This window comes from Eptesicus fuscus, chromosome 7 (assembly GCF_027574615.1).
Source record: "Eptesicus fuscus isolate TK198812 chromosome 7, DD_ASM_mEF_20220401, whole genome shotgun sequence".
NCBI classification, from domain to species: Eukaryota; Metazoa; Chordata; class Mammalia; order Chiroptera; family Vespertilionidae; genus Eptesicus; species Eptesicus fuscus.
The window spans coordinates 75,542,173-75,569,559 of NC_072479.1; the positions used below are offsets into that span (position 1 = coordinate 75,542,173).

General features: G+C 39.1%; 1 protein-coding gene across 1 annotated transcript in view; it reads left to right on the top strand.

The window, feature by feature from the left end:
- Nucleotides 1-27,387, top strand: part of SOX5 (SRY-box transcription factor 5) — a 971,057-nt gene that overhangs the window by 467,929 nt on the left and 475,741 nt on the right. The window contains exon 6 of the mRNA XM_054719220.1: nt 10,797-10,935. The gene's annotated coding sequence lies outside the window, so the exon portion shown is untranslated. The remainder of the gene's footprint in view (nt 1-10,796; nt 10,936-27,387) is intronic.

Genomic DNA, 27,387 nt, shown 5'->3' on the forward strand with positions numbered 1-27,387 from the left:
ATTGTTATTAGCACTGTTATTATACCATTCATTTAATTTTTAGATTATTAATTGGGGCATATTTAATGGTTTATACAGTATAAGTATGGCATAACTGATTAAAATAGCTAAAGAATGACAAATACAGATTTATGTTGAGCAAGTTAGTTATCCTCTTTCTTGGAAACTTGGGGCAGAAATACTAGTCTCCCCTCATACCTAGAATTAAATGAGTTTAAAATGAGATAATAATGGAAAATTTGCAGGATAATGTGTGTCATATAAGCTTTAAAAATGTTTGTTTCAACCAATCTATGGTGATTAGGCAAAACTAGCCTAGTTTTGTTCTAGAAAAAAAACTAATCTGTGGAGGTTGTATCTGGTAGAGAATTGCTGGGAAAGGCCATAAATAAGGCATCAGGGGTGACAGAAATATGCTATATCTTAATCTAAGAGCTATTGCATAGGTGATTCCATAGGGAAAAGTAGCTTTTTCATTTTATTGGTAAATGTTACCTAAAAAATGTTTGGTTTCTTCCCTAAATATAAAGACTGTGTTGCACTTTATAACCAGGAAAAATAAATCTCAGTAAGTCATAATATTTTCGAATGCTATAACCAAAATATTATTCCCATACAATATTTTTTTCAACAGAACATAAAAATGAAAAGAGCCCTATGGTCCCATGAATTCCCTGATGTCTGAAAGCAGTTGGAGGAACACTCTGTGGTTCTATGTATTTCACCACCCAATTGTTTCAATTTGGCACACCATATTTTAGGATATTTATTGCCTCGTTCTTGGACCTTCTCTTTCCCCTGGCAGAGACACAACTGTACATTACTGAGTATTATTCTTACAAGGACCTGGTCAAAGGACATGATTAGTCCTATTGCCTCTTTCTTCATGTATTTCTCTAAGATGAGGAATAACTTGTGATTTACTCCAGTCAAGCTTTATAGAGGATTGGGTCCGTAGGAAGGGGTGGATATGGGGGGCGGGGGGAGTGGAAGGGACAGCATAAATATATACATACGGGGTGTGGAAATAAAGAAAGGCATTTTTTGTTGCAGCCGGTTGCAGAAGTTTCTGCTTGCACTGCTGAAGATAGTCTGAGATTAGTGGCGTCGCAAAGTCAGGACAAAGACAGGCTGTGTGAGAGGGATCGGTGTGTTTGCTCAGCAGAGGTTTTCCTCCAGTTGTTGACAGATTTAGCTGGTGTAAGGTTAGGCCTGCCTCGCTCCTCCCCGAGATTGTCAAAAGGCAATCGTGGCAGAGGGAATGGCCATGTGGAGTATACCATGAATTCCCTATTTGTGTAGTAGCTGTAGCTGAGGGTAGGGATTTAATATCGAATGGACTCCAGATTGCCTAAATTGCAATCACAGTGTTTATTTAAATAGTCTATGGGGACCATTAAAACATTTTAACTTTTGCTCCTATATTTCTCATGTTATGAAATCTTGAAGCTCATTGGGGAGAAAAGAAAAACCCAGCCTTGTAAAAGCATTAGGATGCTATAAGTTCTCCCTGCTGCCAAAAATGCTTCAAGAGTTTTAGTTCTATGAACTGATGTGTACTGTGATGGATGGGATCCTGCTGTGGTCCCTAACTGGGGATTTTCCTTGAGCAGATACCCTAATCTGTCACAGTGTAATCACTGCTCTCTCCGCCCAGGACAGTCTTCCTGGTAGTGGGTCTCCACTGGTGATGCTCAAGTCTGCTCCGCTCACAGTAATGACCCTGAAGCTCTAAAATAACATACAACTCTGTTGTAATCACATGACTGCTATGAAATGATTAAACTTGAACTTCACATGCAGAAAAGCTAGTTGTTTTACTCCACTGGCAGAGCCAGGGTGGTGCTGAAGCTTCAGTTGGGTGTGCGAGGACATGAACTTGAGGCATGGAGGAAATAGTACACCTATTTCTAAGGCAGGACTCTGAGTGCAAAGCAGGACTTTAGTTTCCATACGCTGATTTAAAACAATAAAATTGGCCCTGGGTGGTTGCTCAGTGGTTAGAGTGTTGGCCCGAGGACCGAAGGGTCATGGGTTCGATTCCTGGTCAAGGGCATGTACCTGGGTTGTAGGTTTGATCCCAGGCCCCGGTTGGGCATGAGTGGGAAGCAAGAAATCTCTCTCTCTCTCTCTCTCTCTCTCTCTCTCTACCCCCTCCCTTCCACTTTCTCTAAATAAAATCAATGGAAGAAATATCCTCGGGTGAAGTTTAAAAAACAACAACAGCCGAAACCGGTTTGGCTCCGTGGATAGAGCGTCGGTCTGCGGACTGGAAGGTCCCAGGTTCGATCCCGGTCAAGGGCATGCACATTGGTTGTGGGCACATCCCCAGGTGGGAGGTGTGCAGGAGGCAGCTGGTCGATGTCTCTCTCTCATCGATGTTTCTAGCTTTCTATCCCTCTCCCTTTCTCTCTGTGAAAAATCAATAAAATATATTAAAAAAAAAAAACAACAATAAAATTGAAAACACTTTACAAATCATGGTCACTTAGAGTGCTAACAGAAATCTCTACAATTGATTCCTTCCCCAGGATTAAGACTCGCCCTCCCCGCCCCCCCTTTTTTTTTTTTTTTTGAAGTTCCTAGGTCTGGAGTACCATTTGACAACACTAAGCATGATTTTCTGATGTCAGAAGCAGCCAGCTTCCAGAGATCTTTCTGAATGGCTGAGCTCAATTCTCCACTTTCATTTATTTATTAATTTAAATTCCTGCTAAGTTTCTAGGACTGTGCTAACTGCTTGGGGGGCATTATGAAAATCAGTTCCTGTTTTTGAGGCTTCAGGGCTGGATGAGAGGAGGAGGGGGGTGCACCTCATTAGAGGAGTTCAGGGCACTCCCAGGGCCCACGGAGCCAGCCCTTCTGTATCTTTAGCCCAGTGTTTATGCTGGTGATCACAATACCTATCTATCTCAGAAACAGACTGGGAGGTAATGTGCTGATGTGTATAAGAGGCTTTGGCCTTTCTTGAAATAAAGATACTGTAAGAGTTGTTTGGCTAAGGGCATGAGAAAATCAGCAGTAGCAGACCTTGAAGAGAAATAAGCTCCATTCTGCCACTGGGCAGTGCCATTTGATTTGACTGAGGTCGCGTGCTGGGGGAGGTTCTTCTCCATCACAAGTTTCCTGAAATGTCATTTTATTTATCATCGTGACGTATACTAGGGCTAATTACTTCCGAAGACATCAGGATCTAGGAGTAGGTTCCCCCCCCCCCCGCCCCAAACTTTACATTTCTCTTTATTCCATAATAGAAGGAAAGATTTCAGATTTCTTTTGACTTTATGTTCCATATTCTTGGAACAATATCATCAAAATTTCCCATTATCCTGTTGCATACTTGCCTCTCATGTATAATTCTTTTCCTGGGATGGAATATTGACTAAAATCCATACATTTTTATAGAAGACCCATTTAATCTGCCAATTTCCCTTTTCTTATTAACATTACATGTATATTTCTTTAAGAATTGATCCATTTCTGATTAGTTTCTCTTTTAGTTTCATATTGCTTTTTAAATGCCTCTTCCTCTCCCCTCCCCTCCTCTCTCGTCCCATCCCCTTCTTCCCTCCCCTTTTCTCCCCCTCCCCCTTCCCCTCCCTTGTCTTTTCTCTTTCCTGATTGTGTAAGCATTGTGCATTATCCAAAGAAAATGCAAACTGTAGAGAAGGAAGTGAAAAATATGTATAATCTATAAAACTGATGATTGTTCTCAGAATAACAAGGAGTTCACCGTATGCCTCCTATGTTTAATAGGGAGGATAAAGTATATAGAGTTAATTGGAAGAATCTCTGCTTGTTTTAAGAGTTATACTAAATAATACCTACCTTTTACTTAATATCCTTCTACCTTCTAGAAATACTCTTTCTAGGACTGCCACCCTCCAAAAAAAGGATATTTTAACTTAATATAATGTTGAAAGGCACTAGAATTTGGGACTGCAAAGAAACCTGTATTGCAATTATTTTATTTTTCTGGGACAAACCCCTTGGTATTAATGCTGCTTGTGGTTGTTTTGACTATATTACATTTTGCTGAGCCTCAGGACTGCTTTTGGAAGGTTTAGAAGTATCCAGGGAGGCGCCTGCCACTTTGATTATTCATACCCAGCTCTTTATTTTTATTTCAGACATAAAATAAAAACACACCCTGGCTTCTGCTCAGACTCAACTGGCATTCATTTTAAAAACAAACCCCAAACTGACCAAATGGCAGCAATACAAGTTTGTGTGTGTGTGTGTGTGTGTGTGTGTGTGTGAGTCATCTCTCATGTCAATCAAAGTTCATTTATGGAAGCATTAAATTCTGGTGCTGGCCAGGCCACCTTTAGACAAATTAAAATGGGTTGGGTTTTGGTAGGCTTGGAACGAAAGCCCAAAAGGAAAACCAGGGTGATGTTATGACTCAGAAAGTGACTCTTTTCCTTAGGAAGCAGAATGAAGCCACTGGGAGAATTAGTTCTTTCAGGAAGATGGCAACTTTTAGGTGAAAGGTTAAATGGAATATCTGACCACCTGTGTTCATCGTGTTGTGGTTCAACTCTGTGCCATTTTGGGTAACTACTTACTCTTCACCTTTTCCCCCATTGCTTAGTTACAAATAAGCGTAATGTTTTCCTTGTTGTTCTCTTAAAACATTTTTTAAGGGTGACTGTGAACTTTTAACCACTGGTGCCTTTTCTACCAGAGGTGACTTTATTTCAGTAATGTATTAACTAATTTCTGCAGAAATGTAACACACTTTATTTTTCTACTCTGCTCTTTTTATAAACACTGGAAAATATCTCTCTAGATAGTTACACTCTGGAATTTGCTGCTTATTTTGTTTACATACAAACAACATCAATTCTAGTTTGCACACTTTGTGTTCATTCTCTCTCTCTCTCTCTCTCTCTCTCTCTCTCTCTCTCTCTCTCTCTCTCTCTCTCTCTCTTGTATTTCTATCTATATACTTCTACAAAGGGTTTTCCAAGGATTCATTCAACAAACACTTGTTGCGCACCCATTATGTAAAGCTAGTTCATCGTTTTCACTGTGTCTTAATCAGAAGCTATTTTAGAATATTTTCTTTTCTATAATGGATTCATTTATACTTCAGGATTTTATTAAATCTTGCAAATAACTACATGCGTCAGATTGTGCTTTTTGTTTTTTGACACTTGTTCTTTTAACAGTAACAGCAAATTTTAAGACCTTTGTGCATTATCAGCCCTTCATGTCAATTGATAATCAGGACAAAGGTTTATATCTTTTTGGCAAATTGATGTGATTGCAGAATTGTAACTATTTTAATCCCAGTACATTTATTCATTCTGTATTTATGTATTTAATGACCAATTATTCATATCACACTATCATTAGATTGTAAGTGTCTAGAGGCATTATAATATTTTTTGAATTAAAGAAGAAAGGAATACATGGATCAATAAGCCTGGACTCTTCTCAAGAACAAAACTCCTTTATAGGAAAGTTGACTCTGCCCTCACCTACTCTGAATTAATTCAGTATTCATGTGGTTTTCTAATTATGGGTGCTGAGCCTTTGTATTATTTGCAAAGCAGAGCCAGATAAAGTAAGGACTGATGTTTCATGGAGACCATGAAGTGAAGAGATGGGAAGGTTGACAGTGGTCATTGTGGGAACTTGGCAATGAAAAATCATGGACTTTAGCATTGAACCCATTTAAAAAATATATATATTTTATTATTTTTTTACAGAGAGAAAGGGAGAGGGATAGACAGTTAGAAACATAGATGAGAGAGAAACATCGATCAGCTGCCTCATGCACACTCCCTACTGGGTATGTGCCTGCGACCAAGGTACATGCCCTTGATCAGAATTGAACCTGGGACCCTTGAATCTGCAGGCCGATGCTCTATCCACTGAGCCAAACCAGTTAGGGCACATTGAACCCATTTATGACTATGACCTCACCTTTACCTTAATAGCTTATACTAGAGGCCCGGTGCACAAAATTCATGCACAGGGGGTGTGTGTCCCTCAGCCCAGCCTGTACCCTCTCCAATAAGGGACCCCTCAAGGGATGTCCGACTGCCCCTTTAGGCCCGATTCACGGACATGCCTCTCACAATCCAGGACTGCTGGCTCCCAACTGCTCCCCTGCCTGCCTTCCTGATTGCCCCTAACCGATTCTGCCTGCCAGCCTGATCACCCCTAACCACTCCCCTGCCAGCCTGATTGATGCCTAACTGCTCCCCTGCCAGCCTGTTTGCCTCTAACTGCCCTCCCCTGCAGGCCTAGTCACCCCTATCTGCCCTCCCCTGCAGGCCTGGTCACCCCTAACTGCCCTACCCTGCAGGCCTGGTTCCCCCCAACTGCTCTCCCCTGCAGGGCTGGGTCTCCCGCAACTGCCCTTCCCTGGAGGCCCGGTCACCCCCAACTTCCCTCCTCTGCTGGCCTGATCACCCCTAACTGCCCTCCTCTGCTGGTCATCTTGTGGTGGCCATCTTGTGTCCACAGGAGGGCAGCCATCTTGTGTGATGGAGTAATGGTCTATTTGCATATTACTCTTTTATTAGATAGGATAGAGGCCTGGTGCACGGGTGGGGGGCAGCTGGTTTGTCCTGAAGGGTGTCCTGGATCAGGGTGGGGGTTCCCTTGGGGCGTGGGGCAGCCTGGGTAAGGGGCCTGTGGTGGTTTGCAGGCCAGCCATGCCCCCCAGCAACCCAAGTGGAGGCCCTATTATCTGAGATTTATTTATCTTCTATAATTGAAACTTTGTAGCCTTGAGTGGAGTCCAGGGCCAGCCAGGGTGTGCGGAAAGCTTGGCTTCCTCCATTGCTGGGGAAACCCAAGCCTCCTGCTCTCTCTGTGGCCGCAGCCAACTTGGTTGGGCTAATTTGCATACTTGCTCCTGATTGGCTGGTGGGCGTGGCTTGTGGGTGTAGCAGAGGTACGGTCAATTTGCATATTACTATTTTATTAGATAGGATATGCTCAAACCCATCTCCATGGATTCCTAGGTGTGACTAGAACCAAGTGTCATCCCTGTGGAAACTGGACTTATGCTCTTTGATTAGCAAGAACATCACTGCTAAGTGACTTGTATGTGGTTGTCTTGCCTTCCTCTTATTTCTGTTCCTGATGTCTGCAACCTGTACCCTCTCCTCAACTTTGAGGGGTTGGAGGGCACAGAGTGATCAGCCAGACCTGGAGTCCAGGAGACAGCAGCTAATCAAGATTAGGTTAGCACAGTCTCATGTGGAGATGCAGATAATAACCACATAATTATTTTAAGAAAAACCAAACATATTTAAATTTATCATGGATGCAACTTTATTTTAAATTTGTATTATCTTACATTTCTGGATTACGATAAAGTTTTTAAACCATTTGTCATTGTTTTTTAATGTTCTATTGGATGTATTTGAAAGCAGTTTGGATAAATATAAATAGATGAATATATAAAATATGTAAATTAAGAGCACATACCCTCTCTGATGGAATTGATCTTGTTCCTTAGCTACTGGATGTTCAAAAGTAAATTTAAAACTTACTATACTAGTGTGCACAATAGTTATCTTTGGTGCTTGATATAATGCATTACGGTCTCCTTGGATGAGTTTTGGGAGCCTGCATTTTTAAAAGCAAACAAGCCAAATCTCATGCTGGTTGCCAGAGGACCACATCTTGAAGAACATCATATTAGACAGTTTATCAGAAGGGACCTTGGAATGGCCACTCTGAAAATTGAATGCTGATACCTGGTTGGTGCGTCCAATTCCACCACTGCCATTGGTGGTTCATTTGATTGTTTCTAAGGCCATGTACTAGTGACATGAACTACTAAGTTAAATAATTCATGAACTCTGAGCTGAAGGATCTCCCAGTTTATGTACACCACAGACTTCTCTGCCATTGTATAACTAGTTGTCACACTATAATGTGGCATTTTCCACTTATATGCTACTTTTGCATACAAGTCTTATTAAATTACCTCATTGACCCTGGATGTATGAATGTTTTTATTACAGAAAGTTGTCACTACAGATTAAAACAGGCTCAGAGAAAATTGGTTAAGTAGGTCAAAATCATAGAGCAAGTATGTAGCAGAGCTAGATTCTCTGATTCCAAGTTCAGAATTTTTCCCCATTTTATTGCATTTGTGTGCCTTAGGGAATACTAGTTCAAATTTTAAAGTATTTCTTCACCTACCGCAGGTATATTATAATATTCAGAGATTCCTCAATCTTTATAAAGGTTGTAATGTACTGTGTTCCCAGCCATTAGAAAGTGAAATCATTCAGCATTCTTAAGTAAAGCCAGATGCCTCCATTGAGAATGGCAAAGATCTTTTGTAATAGGATTACTTGTACATTCCAGAAAGTTATGACAAGTGACAAATGAGCTAATCCTCAGAAATAACGTATAGACTTGCTGGGAAGGAGCCAGTCTTTGACCACCTCCATTCTACATGTTTCTATCACTAAAGACTCTTCTTGGGCTAGGTAGTGCCATCACTAAGGTTCACTCTTTGATTTGCTATGTCTAACTGTAATCTGTGTGTTCATTCGCTCATTCATTCACTCATTCACTCAATAAACATTTACTGAGCACCAATTACATACTAGAACAGGGCAAGTCCCCTAGTTATAAAATTATGAATAAGACATGTTCCCTACCCAAATATGAAGCAAATGATATGTAATTACCACAGAGATGTGAATAAGGGTCTGTTCTATGATTTCTCAACTCTGACAGTTACCAGTGGAAATATTGGTTGGAGAAGTGAGTGTGTGGGTGAATTCGCAGAAAGGGTTGAAATTTGTTATAGCTACGCATCTGGCAGTACTTAAGAACTATGAATGATTTCATGTTTCCGTGGGCACATGGTACATTATAACACATTATGTAATATGCTGGTTGATAAAGCACTTTGTAATAGTAAATCATTGTACCTTTCTTCCCTCGTTCTTAAATCACTGGCCACACATTCATTCATTCTCACAGTATTGTTCCTAGGAGTTGTTGTTAGGCTGTTTTTTGTATTATCAGTAATAGAGTGGTAACAGCAGTCTATACTTGAAGGAAGTGAGACAGCAATCACTTGCCTAGGGCCACTCCACAAAAGATTGGCATCATCTCATCTTATCTCATCATTCTCTGTTTAGTTTCTAAGGCTCCAGACTTGTGTGAAAGAATTGCTAGACTGGATATTTTGTTCATTGATTTTCTTATAACTCAGTGTGATGCTTCGTATAAGCAGTAGAATTTTCCGTGGGTGGCCCACTGGCAAGCTCGTCCTCTTTAGGGCCGTGTTTTTCAAAAGCTGTCAGAAGGCCCCACCCTTCTACTGCCTACTACTTTTTCCAACAGAGAAACCATAGTTGAAGCGCTCTGGTCTATAATAATGGTCTGAGTCTTTGTTGGCTTGAATTTAAGGCCCTGTCATATATTCCATCATCAGCGTCTGTCACAGAGGAACATCGAGAGTTCCTGAGGTTTGACCTGTAGCCCAACTGGTTTCTTTTCTGGCAAATATGTGCATTAATCTTATATCACATATTCTCTAACACACACACACACACAAATAATGTTAAAAACCAACGTTGCTGAATCTAGAGAGAGAAACCAGAACTAAAAGTGAAAATTTTTGCAGACTTGATTCTACTCAATGTTTAGCTGTTCAGTGGAGAGACCTGGAAGAAATAATCGTGTTTTTAAAGCCAGCAGAGAATTTTATTTGCATGCTTTGGTTGGGGCAGATTCTTGTCCCTTTCTTGCTGCTGTTGTACCTCAGTTTTCCAACTATACTGTCAGGTGGTGAGCCTGCCTCTTAGGTCTAGGAACATACCATGTGTGACTTCTATACAAATACTAGAGGCCCAATGCACAAAATTCGTGCAAGGGGCTCGGCCCTCACAGCTATGGTGGCTTGCCTCTGCCCTTGCAGCCCCAGCTTAGTCTGGAAGGTCATCAGGAAGGACATCTGGAAGGACGTCTGGAAAGTCATTCAGCTGTCTGGTCTAATTAGCATATTATGCTTTTATTACTATAGATGATGATGCCACTGATGACAATTAGTTGATTCAACTATTTCAATATTTGTTTGTTTCTTGAATATATCTTCTTTTCTATTTTTTTTCTCTCTCTCTCAAATTGCTATTTAAAAAAAGAACAAAACTCCCGTTCGAACACAACAATTATTTGAAACCATTTTCCACAGAGCAAGAGAATACTTTATATAGTAATGACTAGCGAGCCGTGTTTTAATGCTCATGTGATTGACGCAGAGGTTCACAACAGTTCCTTTGGAACCATTCTTGCTTCTTACATTATAAGGCCTGTTCAAGGGAGGGAGCAAAAGAGGGAAAGTTACTTCTCTGTCATATCGATGCAACGGGTATACGGCAACCATATAAACCTTAAGTGATTCCGTTATTACTATGCTCTAATTACTGACCTTGGACTTTTGGGTGATATAGAAAAAAGTTCTCAGAACAAGATTTCTTAGTTTTTTGCAAGGCCCTAGGTTTTGAGCTTTGTAAAAAAGTTAGTGTTGACACTGCAGTAGTAGCACAGTAAAGTGGGGACTTTGTTTTTATAAAATGTTATTTGTATCTGGAAAATCGGTTGGGTATGTGACTGAACATTATGTCTACAAAGTGGACACATGGCAGTAGTTGGTTCTGGACCCTCTGGAGACACATTGAGGCCAATCGGGAATGCTAACATTGGCTGAGAGGCAAGAGAAACTAACTTTTGTTGTTCCTTAATACTTAATACTAAGACTTTTTAAAGCATGTCCCTTTGTTCTTTGTTTATACCTAATACAGGGAAACTGAGCCATGATCATTTCTTCTTTCTCCAATCCTGGTCTAAGAGCTCCAATTTTGGTATGAAAACCTGTCAACTGTAAGAACTAAAATAACAAGAGAAACTGCCAACATTCACTGAGGACTTACTACTTTCCAGGTATCTTGAGTTTTTCGCATGCATTGTCTCTGTTAGGTGATGGATTAGCTTGGGCTATTTTGGCCATAAGTGATGGAAACCCAATTCAAACAGTCTTGAATGTAAAAGGGGAGGAAGTATTGTTGTTTCAAATAAGTGAAAATATCAAGAGTTGCCTAGCTTCTGGCATGGCCATCCTAGGGCTCATTCGCTATCTCCAGCTCTCATTTTTCTTTGCCTTTCTCAGCTCTGGCTTCATTTTAAGCCTGGTTTTGTGCATATGGCTTCTGCTCAAGCAGATGCAGTCCTTTATCCTAAACCAGTGGTCGGCAAACTGCGGCTCGCGAGCCACATGCGGCTCTTTGGCCCCTTGAGCCACACTTTTTGCTCTTCCATAAAATACCACGGCCTGGACGAGTCTATTTTGAAGAAGTGGCGTTAGAAGTTTAAGTTTAAAAAATTTGGCTCTCAAAAGAAATTTCAATCGTTGTACTGTTGATATTTGGCTCTGTTGACTAATGAGTTTGCCGACCACTGTCCTAAACTAAAAAAAGTTAGGGCTTCTTTCTTCATAGCTCTATCATAAATCCAAGTTTAGCTGAGGGGATGAAGTGCATTTTTGGCTAGGGTTTGGTCATATGCTTATCTTTTATTTGAGAACGTGGGACCAGTTGTTTCCCACAGAAAAAGATGGTTGTTTTGTTCTTTTTAAAAAATATATTTTTATTGATTTCAAAGAAGAAGGAAGAGGGAGAGAGATATTGAAACATCAATGATGAGAGAGAATCATTGATAGGCTGCCTCCTGCACACTCCCTACCCAGGCATGTGCCCTGATGGGGAATCGAATAGTGACCTCCTGGTTCATAGGTCAATGCTCAACCACTGAGCCATGCCAGCCGGGCTGTCCTTTTTTTTTTTTTTAAGAAAAGATACTAGACAGGTGGAAAAAAAAATCAATCTCCATGATAAAGCTGCAGTATTTTTTTTGTTGTTGTTCACAAATGTAAGAACTTTGCCTCAACTCACATACATAGTAAATATATTGGAGAATGTGGAATATAACTCCATATGTTTGATTCCTAAGCCCATGTGCCCACAAAAGAGGTATCAAGCAAGGCTGAGAGTATAAAGACTAGAGTCAGAATGTGTATAGGTGTGATTTCTGGCTCCATCATTTAGACTAATTCTGTGGCCTTGAGGAGACATGTAATCTTTTCAAGCCTTGATTTTATTATACATAAAATGGGTATAATAGTTGTATCTACTTCATAGGGTAATTGTGAAGATTAAGTGATATATATGGATAGACTGCTTTTTGTAGTATTGACACATAAGTGCTCAATAAATTTTGGCTTTATTATAGTTTCTTATTTTGTTTTTTTAATTAACTACAAAACTATTACTGAAAACACCAGTTGTTCTGACTTCACTTTTATCTGCTGATTTAACCACAAGTGCAAGTTGAATTTATAAACCCAAATAGTCAACCGATTTAAATCTCCAATTTCTTCCATCGCTCAGCATGGCAATTTCATTTATTTAATTTAATATTTTGCATTTATTTTATTTTTTTACATTTCTAATATTATTTTTAGAGTCTGATATGACTGTTTAACTCTTTTATTATTGGTTAATGAAAAGGAACATTTGTACAGAAAGGAAACCACATTATTTTAAGACCATCTCCTTCATACTACTTAGAAATCTAGTATAAATGATGTACTGTGTAAATATTGGTTGATTTCATTTGTGTTTTATACTTTCAATGATAAGTTGTATCTTGAAAGACCATCCATAGGGATTAGCAGGAAAGACATGGTTTCCTTTTTCTGAGCTTCTTAGGTGGATACAGATTTGAGGCTAGGGCTGGGCATCAGATATGGGCAATTGGTGGGAAAGGAGAATATGACCCTCCCCGCCACAGACACACTGGCCAGCAGGGAAGGTTCCTTCCTGAAGGTCATTCAACTTTCCTTTCTTATCTATGTCATTTTCAGATAAAGTAAAGGCAGCATAGTGAGAATATAATTTTCTTTAGCAAATGCATTTAAAATCAAACAAACTTTGGACTAGACAAGTAGGTTCTTGAAACTGTCTCCATGGTTTGCATTGCCCATGTGCCAACTGTGTGCTTTGTTTATCTGAGATGAAGAAAATTACCTATTTAGCAAGTATCACTTTACTAACTACTAATTTAGCCATTTCCTTTGTACATATTTAAAGATTTTGGTATAATGGGAGTGTTTTGAATATGGATTTACTATCAATGAAACACAGGAGAGCTGTTTTCCGAGTAAGGTGAAATTTAATGCCAGAATTTCAATATTTAAATGTCTTAGAGATTAGACTATAATGATAAAGATGAAATATGATATGCATATAGGGTATGTATAAACAACTATGTATAAAACACTGTATATAATTATAGAGAGAGAACATCTCTAGCAAGCGATAATTTTAAACTCCTTAAATGTTACAATAAAATAAAACAGCGTAGTTAGATTAATGCAGCGTGTCTTGAGTCTTGGCTATAGAGAAGGCCCCTTGGCATTACTCTTTACCTAATTTGATCCTCCCACCAGAGTAAGAGGCTTGAATAGAGCCTTACACTAAACTATTTAAACTGACTTTATCTATTTTTAAGGGCTTATTACAGCAACCTGGTCAGCATTCAAAGTCACTTACTCTTTTCATGTGATAAAACAGTTTGGCCACTTTCTAAATTGTAGCATTTGGACTGGTAGCCTAAAGGCTAAAATACCTAAATATTTTAACCAACCTAAGATAATACCTATTCCCTCTGTATTTACAGCTTTTTTCTTTTCTTCTTAAATGTAATAACACTCTATAAACAAGAAAGTGCTGCTAGCATCTTGGAGTTTTCAACTAATTCCTCAGTGAAGAAAATGTACTGTGTCCTGGTTATATTTAGTACAAAAATAAGAGGAACGTCTTAGAGACAGAAGTGATTTTTCTAGTTGGTTACCTACACAGAGATGTATTGATTTCTATTGGTAGTACTTGTTTCTGCCTACAGTTGTACATTGTGTCCAGGGATTTAGAAAACAGAGCTTTTAATTCTTTGTAAATCGCAGTATTGTATGAAAGGTTTTTGTTTTGTTTTAACTGCAACTACAAAAAAAATATTGTGCACATCGGTTTAAAATGAATTGACCTTTGTTTCAATGAGGGCGGTGTGTTACTGGTTATGGAGTGACTCCATTTGCCCATGCAAATAAGCACAAAGCCAGGATATCATCAGGCAGTGGCAAAATTAAGAGGAAGGTCAGATTTAATGGAAACATCTGTCATTAACCCTTTTACAGAAACTGCCTCCGGGAATCCTTGCAGATAAAAGCTATGCTAAGCTATTTTACCTTGCTTTACTGAGCTGCAAAGGGATGGCAGGCATAAAGTACAAATTCTGCTCAGAGGATTTACTTGAAAGAATGGCACATTTTAGAATATGGAAGAAAAAACCCAAGGCTTATTTGGTGTGTTTTTCTCTGTACAAAAATTTTAATTTTAGGTTTAATACCAGTAGACTAATTCCCTGTTGTTGGCTACATTATGTCATTCTAGTGGGCATCATCTTTTATTTATTTGTGTTTATTGAGAGATGGAGTGAAAGAGAGGAACAAAAAGAGAGAGAGAGAGACATTGATGTGAGAGAAACATGGATTGGTGGCCTCCTGAGGCACCCTGACCTCGGATAGAACCTGCAAACCTCAGTATGAGCCCTGATAGGAAATTGAGTCTGCAACCTTTTTGGTGTAAGGGATGACACTCCTACCAACTAGCCACTAGGCCAGGCAACTGGCATGCCATCTTTTTATTAATACCTGTACTCACAAATGAAATATTTACATGCTATTATCTGAAAATATGGAAAACACAAAATTAGAAAATAATGCTGTATCCATAGCTGCACATGGTAATATATTTTTCTGTTGTGTAGTGGTAATAAGAAAAAGTTCATTTTGCTAGCTAAGCATTTATTGAAGATATATCGACTTATGAAAGTTTGACAGTCATTTGAATGGCATATATTTTTGTTGCTTTAAATTATGACTTACTAATAGCACAAATATATATGACTCAGTTTGCATTTGCAATGAAATTGAAAACACAATTTTCAGAGTTTATAAGTCAGGCAATAAATTATACTTGAAAATAGATTTTTTAAAAATATGTAAGTGAACATAACAAATGAATAATAATTTGTTAGTAGATAAAGAGGATGAGAGGTGGAAATCCTTGATTATTTCCATAGGTAAAATAAATCCAAAGAATTGTGTCTGATGACTTAGTTATGTTTATTCACAATTTAATTGCCCTTAAAATTACTTTGTCCCTCCTTTCTCTTAATTCTTTTATTTTGACATTTACTTTGATTGTAATATTTTATTAATCATCTCTTTATGTGATAATTTGTGTCTTTCTCCCTTAACTTTCTTTGTCTTGCAAGTATCCTAATAACACTATAGTCTGGCCTTTTCTCTCTTCTTCTTCTTTTCTAATATTTTTGATAGTAGGATGCACAGTCAAGTGTACCTCTCTTTTGATTACTTTTTCTTCTAAATAAGGCTTTAAGCTTATCTAACTACAAATGCATTGTAAAATGAACAAAGTGCCCATTAGCATTTTCTTTCAAAAGGTAAATCATCTCTGTTGCATTGTGTTTGTGCGCAAGTTCATGGATTCATATCAGTGTGTCTGTCTATCTTTGTGTGCTCGTCAGATGTGGGGATAAGTGTATCTGTGCTGACCATTGTAAAGCTCTTATTTCCACAGTATACATGATTAGGCACCTAATCAGTGTGGCTTTGAAATGACAAATGGTTTCATACACTAATACTTCCATTCAATGTGTGACTCTCCTATGTTCAGGAAGGAATGGCATATGAATGTTCAAGAAAGTTGCAGTATGACCCCAGAACTGATTAAAGATCGAGAACTTCCAATGCCATCCCTTCCTCCAAAATCATAGTGCTGTGGGCTCTTGACCCCAGATATAAGTCAGACCTGCTTAGTTAACTGTATAGTAATGCAAACTCTGGGGAGGGTCAGCTACCTTCCATCAGCTCACAGGAATGTGGCATATGCCAGTAAGACGTTGCCTTTTCATCCAGTTTAAACCATGTGCCTCCTAGGCATCATTGTCTTTCCTACATGTTTCCTCACTTATGTTGTTCTTTGTATCTAATGGTTGGACAAGATGTTTTGGGATATTAAAATCTGGCTAAGAAGTCTATTTTGAGAAAAACCTTACTGTTTTCATTTTTATCAGGTTTTAATGATTCTCTTCGAAAAAATCCTTTTGGTGATTAAATGCTCAGAGAAAGATCTGTCAGTCAACAAACATCCTGTCCCTGGTTTGCAGATAGGAAACACTATGCATTGAAAAAGAGTGCATAGCCTGGCTGGTGTGGCTCAGTGGTTGAGCGTCTACCTATGAACCAGGAGGTCACAGTTCGATTCCCAGTCAGGGCATATGCCCAGGTTGCAGGCTTGATCCCCAATAGGGGGTGTGCAGGAGGCAGCCAATCAATGATTCTCTCTCATCATTGATGTTTCTATCTCTCTCACCCCCTCTCTTTCTCTCTGAAATCAATAATATGTGTGTATACACACACACACACACACACACACACACACACACACACACTAGAGGCCTGGTGCACAAAATTCCCAGCCTGCACCCTCTCCAATCTGGGACCCCACAGGGGATGTCTGACTGCCGGTTTAGGCCCGATGCCTGTGGGCCTAAACTGGCAGTTGGACATCCATCTCACAATCTGGGACTGCTGGCTCCCAACTGCTTGCCTGCCTGCCACCCTGATCACCTCCTAACCACTCCCCTGCCAGCCTGATTGCCCCAACTGACCTCCCCTGCTGACCCAATCACCCCCAACTGCCCTCCCCTGCTGGCCTGGTAACCCCCAACTGCCCTCCCCTGCTGGCCTGGTAACCCCCAACTGCCCTCCCCTCCCAGCTTGGTCGCCCCTAACTGCCCTCCTCTGCCTAGCCTGGTCACCCCTAACTGCCCTCCTCTGCCTAGCCTGGTCACCCCTAACTGCCCTCCTCTGCCTAGCCTGGTCACTCCTAACTTCCCTTCCCTGCCACCCGGTCTCCCCCAACTGCCCTCCCTTGCCACCAACTGCCCTCCCCTTCTGGCCTGATTGCCCACAACTACTCTCCCCTGCTGGCCATCTTGTGGCAGCCATCTTTGACCACATGGGGGTGGCCATCTTGTGTGACAGTGTGAGGGTCAATTTGCATATTACTTCTTTATTATATAGGCTATATTTTACAAGAGGGCATATTCCATTAAGGGGGATAAAATGAGGGTTTAGCTTTGATCTTTGCAACTTTTATGTTACAAAAAGAGAGCTGTGACATGTCCTCTCTGATTTTTAATCTGAGGCAAGACATTCATTGACATTGCTTTTCCGAATCCCATGGACTGTTGATCTGTAACTTGGGGGCCCCTATCAGTTAGCTGAGCTGCTGAGAACGTTTGCCACATTTTCTCTCCTAGTAAGAATCAGGACATAAATCCTTGGCTTTCTTCAATCAATAGGTACCTCTTTCTTGAAGGAATTCTCTGAAGGGAAGAATCAGTATACCTGACTGATGGGCTTGTTGGCCTAAATATAGATTCTTAGCATGAAAAATTCTCCCATGGTTGATTTTACCCCCAAACCAAAACAGTTCCTTGGTATACTGACAGGTAGTCAGAACTGTCTATTGAAATTACCTTCTTATCCTCATTTTTGTGAAAATTTCAAATTATTAAATTGTTTTCTCAAATATAATCACATGGTTCAGAATGCAAAAAGTATTAAAATGTGTACAACAAAAAATATTTCTCCCATTCCCTCTCTCCACTTGCCCAGTTTCCACTCCTCTCGCTCCCTGAAAGTAACAATTGTAACTGGTAACTTGTATGTTCTTCTAGACTGTCTCTACTTGCTGATCCTCTGTAATCTGTTGTACCTGTCCTCACTTTGACAATTTATACACGTCCATGTTCACTCAACGCTCATGAAGTGTCTTAGTATGACGTGACATTTAACAATGTGCATGTTGAATCTGGGTACTTTTCGCTTGGCTTTGCATCCATCTTTCCACTTATGTTTTGAAGAGAAATTTCATATTTTCTTTGCTCTAATTCTGGTTGCCAGGATGGCTGAATGCCATTCCTGGAAGGGGTGTGTGTTAGAGTTGGCACAGACAGAACAACTGGCACAGGAAAAGGAAACCATTGCTGTGTCAAGGAGATTTATCTATTCATTATTTTAAAAATTATTATCTTTACCACCATTGACCATTTTTTGAGTGACCCATGTCCTGAGTACCATTTTAAACAAAGCACAGGCATGTCCCTGGGTAATGCCCAAGAAACTCCCAGTGGGGTTTGTCAGGACTCTGTAGGAAGATTGTGATTTTGAGAGCCAGATCTTTAGCAATAAGTAGAAAACCTTCTAGGATAGTTGTTCCTAGTCTGTACTCTGAGGAAGGCTGAGGGGGGGAGGGGAAAGAACATACATAACCCTGCTACTTTTATCTCTTTTGAAAATTGTGTCCTTTAAGATTTCTAGTGGAGAATTATTTTAATAGCTTTAAATAAGAGTTTGAAATTCACTGCTCTCGAAGAATAACTGCCTTCACTGTAGTCAAGAACCCAGGATCTCTCGTCCAGCTGTGCCTCACTTTCAATTCTGTGTATCATGAGGGGCAACACTCAATTAGAATAAGTTGCACCCCACTTTGCAAAACTGATACAATTGTGGAAAGGTTGAGTATAAATGAGTATAAATGCATATTATTTAATTGACTTGTACTTTTCATGCGCTGGAGAACATCACTATTCAGAGGGATTCCGTAGGCATTTTTTTGAAAAGATAAGGACATCTTTGTAAAGTGAATAATGCTCTATTTCACATTGTCTGGGTCTGAGTTTTGAATGTATATTTTCTTTAAGGGAGTCATGTGTATCAAATAAGAGAGTGCACAGTGGCATTGACTTCCTAAATTATTTGGAAGGTTTAGTATTAGGGATACAAATATTGAGGAAAGAAAAGAGCTAGAGGATTGAAAGAAGTTTTATTTAGAAATAATGTAGAAAAGTGGTTTCCAAGTTTTACAGAAGGAGGGGAGGAGACCGTAGCAGCAGAAGATGATCTGGCAATACTTTGAAGATGAGAGAATGGAGAGAGATGATCTAGTTTACTGAAGATTTTTTATTGAGAGAGTGATGACTGTGTAATGAGGAATTTGAAGACACCTATCCAATTCTCTTTCTGATTTTTTTCTTAACTTTACTGTTGAGTTACAAATTAGGGAAAGAAAATTATTTCAGAGTTAACATGATTGAAACATCAGCACTTCCTTTTTTTAATATATGTTCCTTTTATTTATTTTTTCCCATTTTTTCTTTATTGATTAAGGTATTACAAGTGTCCTTATCCCACTATTGTCCCCCACTCCACACTTATGCCCTCATCCCCCTGGTGTCTATGTCCATTGGTTAGGCTTATATGCATGCATACAAGTCCTTTGATTGATCTCTCCCCCTTAATCCCACCCTCCCCTACCTTCCCTCTGAGGTTTGAGCATCTGTTCAATGCTTCTCTGTCTCTAGATCTGTTTTTGTTCATTGGTTTATGTTGTTCATTATATTCCACAAATGAGTGAGATCATGTGATATTTATCTTTCTCTCACTGGCTTGTTTCACTTAGCACAATGCTCTCCAGCTCCATGCATGCTGTTGCAAATGGTAGGAGTTCCTTCCTTTTTACAGCAGCATAGTATTCCATTGTGTAGATGTGCCAAAGTTTTTAAGCACTTTCTTAAAATGGCTACTCTATATTCTGAAGTTAGTTCAATCTCTAAAGCATCTGGTTGAAATGTACATATTAAAGAATGACTGTAAGAGCAGTGTACCACATGTCACTGGCATTTAATAAATGATTGCTGAATTCTTACTTGAATTCAGATACATTCTCATAATCCTCATTAGTGGCCTTCAAATTCACTAGGCAGTGAAAGGGTTAAAAATCAAGATCCTGCAAAATTAGAAAACTGACATTTTGGGTTTAAATTAATAAATGAATATATGTAAGACAAGGGGATATAGCAGAAAAGACATTCATGCAGTTAGATATTATAAACTTTTTAAAAAAATACTAGCAAGGCAGTATTAAACATATGGAAGGTAATAAAGGCAAAGGTTGTTCAAGTTGCAGTGTGAATTTTAAAAAATCTATTTCACTTAGACTGGAACCTGAAAAGTTGAAAATCATGTGTACATTTTTTTGTTTAATGCAGTTGTAAGTATAGTGTTAGTAGTAGTTTAGTAATTGTTACCTGGTCCTCCAATTACTTTTTAATTCTGACTACTTAAAGGGGTAAACTGTAGACTTCTGGGTATTCCCCATGTTGAAGAGCAGGTAGAAGCAGAAGAGGCAGCAAGAGGCTGAGAAAGGCCAATCAAAGAGGCAGGAGAGTAAAACTAGAGGCATTCTGAAAACCAAGGGAGGCAAATAATTGAGAGCTGTGTGGACTGACAGGTTTGAACACTAAAGAGAGATTAAAGGGGATGAAGCTAGAAAACAAACTACTGGACTAGAAGTTTAGCGATGTTGGTACCTTTGAGAAAAGAGCTATAAAAAAGATAGGAACAGAAGTATTTGCAATGTGTTGAAAAGTGTTCAGGAGATGAGTAAGAAGAAGTAGTGACCAGGACCTAGCTTACAGGCAATATGATTGTTGTTGAAAGGAAAAGGAAATTATAAATAAGGGAAGCTGGGTCACTTGTGATAATTTGACTCTTACCATTATCTATGTGTTTTAGTGCTATTTGTGACAGATTCACTTGTTTAGAAGGCAGTTTTCTTCTCTTTGTAATTTACTTTAAACAAGTCTGGGAGGGTTGGTGCTTTTTTCCCCAACAATTTTCTCGTGGGTTTTTGCTTTTTGTCTACTATTTTAAATGTTAAAAAAATTACTTAAATAGGCATCTTTGCATTGAAACAGTCTTTCATCATTGCAATGAACGCCATATGGCTATGGTACATCATTATTTAATTTACTCTTGAGGTCTACTTGCTAGAATTTGCTTCTTTATTTTTAAGTGAGTTTGGTCTGTACTGGTGTGTGTGTGTGTATGTATGTGTATGTGTGTGTGTGTGTGTGTGTGTGTGTGTGTGTGTGTACACTACACTGTAGTGGTCATTACTTGTTATCAGAGTTGTGCTACTTGTAAAATAACTGTCTTTTATTCATTTGAATGTTGTTTTGGGACTGTTTAAACCTGAAAAAAGTATTATTTTCAACTTAGTTTTATTGGAATGAATATAAAAGTACCTACTACCTGTGTCAGAAAAAAAAATATATATACCTGTATCTGACATTTTTAAAAGATGGATCTTTAACAACTTTTTCAATGTCTTCTATGGTCATTGGCCTATTAGGCTTTCTAGCTTTTCTGTTATTTGGTAATTTATCTTTAAGACAGTTATTGTTAGGACATTTTAGTATATTTTAGGCTAAGGAGAAGAATGAATGGAAAAGGAATTTTTTTATAGAAGTTGATAGAGGGTTTATTTAATTAAAAAGAAAAGTGATTCTGGTGGAAGGAGGGCTGGGGTTAATATAACTAGAAGGGCCAGAAAGAAGCAGAGACATCTATTTTTTTTTCCTCGAGAGAAAGAGGTAAGGATAGGCACAAACAGATTAAATTTAGAGGTGGAGGAAAATTGTTAATTAAAAGGGAAGGAGAAGGAACCATACAGTTACTCATTTATTCTCTGTCAGGCACTGAACAATATGCTATGTAGAAATACTGACAGTTAATCTTCATATAGCCCCTTGAAGCAGGTTTTAGTCTGTCTATTCTATAGCTAAGGACACAGAGAGGATGACTAATTTGCCCAAAATGTCTCTTCTGAAAGTTGTGAAACATTTATTAGTATTTACTCATTATGTTTACAGAGCTTTAAGTCAAACTATTTATTTTTGTTTCCTGTGATTGGGCAGAATTTATCTACTATTATGTATGAACTAGAGGCCCGGTGCACGAAATTCATGCATGGTGTGTGTGTGTGTGTGTGTGTGTGTGTGTGTGTCCCTCAGCCCAGCCTGCACCCTCTCCAATCTAGGACTCCTCTCACAATCCAGGACTGCTGCCTCCCAACTGCTCGCCTGCCTGCCTTCCTGATTGCCCCTAACTGCTTTTGCCTGCCAGCCTGATCACCCCCTAAACACTCCCCTGACAGCCTGATTGATGCCTAACTGCTCCCTTGCCAGCCTGTTTGATGCCTAACTGGTCACCCCTAACTGCCCTCCCCTGCCAGCCTGTTTGCCCCTAACTGCCCTCCCCTGCAGGCCTGGTCCCCCCCAACTACCCTTCCCTGCAGGCCCAGTCGCCCCCAACTACCCTCCTCTGCTGGCCTAGTCACCCTAACTGCCCTCCCCTGCAGGCTTGATCACCCCCAACTGCCCCCCCTTGCAGGCCTGGTCCCTCGCAACTGCCCTCCCCTGCTGGCCATCTTGTGGCAGCCATCTTGTGGCAGCCACCTTGTGTCCACTTGGGGGCAGCCATCTTGTGTGTTGGAGTGATGGTCAATTTGCATATCATTCTTTTATTAGATAGGATACCTGTATTTGTACATATTTGCATATAATAAGTACACAACTGTATATAGACCTTATCTAAATATATGAATATAATTTGTAAGATTTGGTGCATCTACCTAATAAGAGTAATGTGCTAATTGACCATACCTTCACAACACTCACCAGCCAATCAGGAGTGAGTATGCAAATTAACCCAACAAAGATGGTGGGTTAATTTGCATACACAGGCGCCGAGCAACTGGGGGCGGGACGGTTCACACCACCCCAGCCGCTCCAGGCCCCTGGGCAGCATGGGAAGGCTGGAAGGCGGCTCCGGGCCAGAGCAGAAAGGCTGCTCCAGCCAGAGTGAAGGCTGTGCCGGCAGCCAGGGGAACGAAGGCCTATTCTTGCACGAATCTTCGTGCATCGGGCTTTTAGTATTTATATAACTCATATGAGCAACTTTTACATCTAGAGATTTAACCTAGAAGTAGTCCTCTCTAGATTGTGGTAATATAAATAATGATGATAGTAGCTTCATTTATTGAGCAACTACAGTAGTCTCTCCTTATCTATAGGGATACATTGCAAAATCCCCAGTGGATTCCAGAAATTGTGGATAGTTCTGAACCCTACATATACAGCTATGATAAAATTTGATTTATAAATTAGGTACAGTGAGAGATTAACAACAGTAACTAACAATAAAATAGAACAATTATAACAATATACTGTAATAAAAGTTATGTGAATGTGATCTCTCATGCCGTCTCAAAATTGCTCATTGTACTGTATTCATCATTTCACTTAAAGCAGGGATGGGGAACCTTTTTTTCTGCCAAGGCTCATTTGGATATTTTTAACATCATCATACGAAATTATCAACTTAAAAATCAGACTGCTATATTTGGTCAAACATTTAATTAACTCACCTCTTATGACTTGGCAGGGCCAAACCAAATGATTTCCCCACTCCTGAAAAAAGAAGCACTTTACAGCTTCTCTGTAGCATATCTGAATTGCCAGCATCACTACTTTTGCATTTTGGGGCCACTTTTAAGTTAAAAAAGGGGGGTTACTTGAACACAAGCCCGGCAATACTGTGACAGTCAATGTGATAACCAAGATGGCTACTAAGTGACGAAAGGGTGTGGAGGGTACACAGCATGGATGCACAGGACAAAGAAATGATTCACATCCTGGGTGGGATGGAGAGGGATGGTTCAGGCTGTCACCACACTACTCAGAATGGCATGCAATTTAAAACTTACGAACTGTTTATTTGTGAAATTTTCCATTTAATATTTTTGGACTCTGGTTGACCGTGGGTAACTGAAACTGTGGAAAATGAAACCGCAGATAAGGAGGGACTACTGTTGGTAGTTCCTGACAATTTGCACTTTTTATATTTCTAATCTCACAACAATAATAAGAAGTACAATTGTTATCACCATTTTATAGAGGCACTTACTGAAGCTTGAAGAATTTAAAAAACTTGTCTTGAGTCACATTGCTGGTTAATTACTGAGCAGGCATTCAAACCCAACTTTAAAGAACTATACCTCTCTCTATACCACATAAAATCTCCTTTGTGATTTACTAAATATCTGTCAAAATTGTTTAGGATGCCCTTTTCTTTTCAGAGATGCTCCTGTAATGATTACTGCTTACTAATGATTCAGCCCTGTGACTCTTCTAGGGTTTTTATTATGACTCTACTAAGTGGATATTCTTTTCCCATGAAAGTCTATTTAAATAATGAAAAAAGAAAAAAAAAGACCCTCACTTTTATTTTGCTGAAATGGCTAGCCAAGTATCATGCACAGGGTATACGCTCACCAAATGTTTGTTGATGATGCTTATGATCCTCTGAGTAACGCATGCCTACTCAACAGGCCCGAAGAAACCTCACACCTGTTTATTTGTACAAAAATGAAAAAAAGTAGCATTTAAAAAAATCCTGTCACCATATGACTGGGCAGAAAATAATTCAGTGTAGACTTTGGAAAATTCACATTTCAAGAAACTTCAAAGGCATTTGCATGATCATACACAATCACTCACTTAGCCACTCACATTTTCTTTTTTTCCCTTTCACTCCTCTGCCTCTGAGCCCACAGCATGTGAAACCATTGAAAGAAAATAAGAATCTTAAACTCATAAACATACCTGCTTACCATCTGGCAGGCATCCCAGCAGTCTGGTGATCTCCTTAGTTATCCAGCAGATAGTAGAAAAACAAGAGTCCTGTGAAGATTTCACATGTTGCCATATTCCTGCCAGATGGTGATTTGTAAAACATGGACAAATTGCACTGGCTCCACTTCCCTCCGACAATCACAACAGAAACACTGCAGCAGTGGTGTTTAATTTGAAAGCAATTTCCACTGAGTAACTTTTAAGGTATAAACATCTAAAAATTATTGGGACAAAATGTGTCATTATCTCCAAGGAGCTGGTCCTTCACAAACCTGCTATTCTGTGCACTGGTACTTCTAAGATTCTCCTTATTTAAAACAAAAAAAAAAATGAATGGAAGCTCGGGGGATGTCAACCTCATGGGACATTTAATGACTACCTACTGATTCTTTGCCACAACATGCTGTTTTTCCTGTCATCTAATGATGGGCTGCAGGACCAAAAATTATATTGACAAATTTACCAATTGGACAACTTAATTCACATTGGAACATGAAGAACTGAATCTAGGTAGAAGCAGGGAATTCTACGAGGTGTTAATAAAACAGTTAGTACCTTTAAAATAGGATTTGCCCACTGGTTGAGTTGTTCTTTGCGGTTGTCTACACACTACTCAAGTCAACGGTCAGTTTATATGAAACATGTCAAACAAGCGGTTTAGCATCAAGTCAACAAACTACCAGTTTGTGGTTCTAACTTTTTCAATAAGCTTTGGTTTCAAAGCATACTTGGCCAGAGAGGGATATCTCTTCAGTTCTCTCAGTGAGGCAGAGTCCATCTGAACCTGGCCAACTAAAGCTTTGCTGATATTGAGGGAAATGGTAGAAGATAACCAAGTCTTCCTCCCTATTGTAGTAGCTAGATTTGCTTAGTAGTTTCCCTTCTCTATAGGGAATATGCTACCTATTGCTTCCTGATAATATAGATGCAAACATTTTATACAACTAAACTTTTTTAGTAAGATCTTTATTAAGATTCAATGTACATAAGCTATAATTCACCCATTTACAGTACATAATTAAATTATTGTTAGTGTATTCACAGTGTTATGCATACTTCATTGCAATCAAGTTTAGGACATTTCCATCACCCAGAAAGAAATCCCATATTCATTAATAGATACTCATTTCTCCCCTAATCCCCTAATAGCGATAAGACACCACTAACGTATTTCCTGTTTCTAGAGATTTTTCTATTCTGCACATTTAAATTAAGTGGAATCAACCCTGCCAGGGTGGCTCAGAGGTTGAGCATTGACCTATGAGGTCATGGTTTCCAGCTTGATCCCCAGTAGGGGGCATGCAGGAGGCAGCTGATCAATGGTTCTCTCTCATCATTGATGTTTCTATCTCTCCCTCTCCCTCTCCCTCCCTCCCTCTCTTAAATCAATAAAAATATTTTTTAAAAAGTTAAGTGAAATCATATAACATGTGGTCTTTTGTGACTGGCTTCTTTCACTTAGCATTAATGTTTTCAAGGTTCAGCCATGCTATGTGTCAAAGTCCATGTATTTTTATTGCCAAGTAATATCCCATTGATATAATATAGCTTATTTATCCATTTATCAATTAATGGACAACAGGCTTGTTTCCACTTTTTGTGGAAAGATGGCTATGAATATTTGGGTAAAGTTTTTGTGTCAGTATACATTTTTATTTGTCTTGGGTATACACCTAGGACTAGAATTGCTGGGTCAGTTAGTAGCTCTATTTTGTGCCTTTTGAAGAACATAAGGACTGTATGGGTTGTAACTCCTTATCTTGTACAGGTGAGGGACATAATTGAACTCTAAACACACTGAATTTTTGTAAGCCAGCATTTTAATTCCTGTTCTAGAATAGAGAATGGGCATGAGTTTTAGAATTAGACTTACCCAAATGTGAATCCAAATTTCACCACAGATGAACTCGAATATTAGGTATATTGCTTAATATATCTTAATTTCATTCTGACATCTGTAGAATAAGGATAATAACACTAATTTTGCCTGAAGTTTGTGTGCATGGAACATGATGATATATCAAAAAGCAGCTAGCAGCTAGCGCAGTGATGATTCCGTAAAAACTTGCCAATAAATGCTATTTTCTTTTGATTCTTTGCTTTTGTTTCTGAGTACCTGAGGTGCAGGGATGGACTTGATGAAAAATTTTTAGAAATGATTTAGGAACTCATGTGAGGGCCTTCTTGGCTGACTTATAGGCTCCCTGGAGAAAGGAACCAAATCTTTGTGTTTACTCTGTAGGGCTGTATTTAGAATTTAATCATCAGAAAACAAAGCAATGTATAGAAAGTGTTGCTGTAACTTTTAAAAACAGTATTTTTAGAATTCCTAGTGAGACTTTTTTAGAATTCTTATACATTTGTGTCTACCACAGTTTAGAACTTGGGCCTCATTCGACATGTAGATCATCTCAGAAAGAATTGATATGAGAAGGAAGTATGACTCTGAGGAACACTTTTTTTTTTGTTTTAATTAAGATATAATTGACATATACTGTGTAGGTTTAAGGTGTACTGAGGAATAATTTCTAATTAGAATTTCAAGGTGAATCATTTACATAAAGAAACAAACCATCAATGATTTGCCGACATTGGGCCTTGTCCAATCCAGAATGGTAGTGTCTACATAGTCCCTTAGAAAAGAGTAGG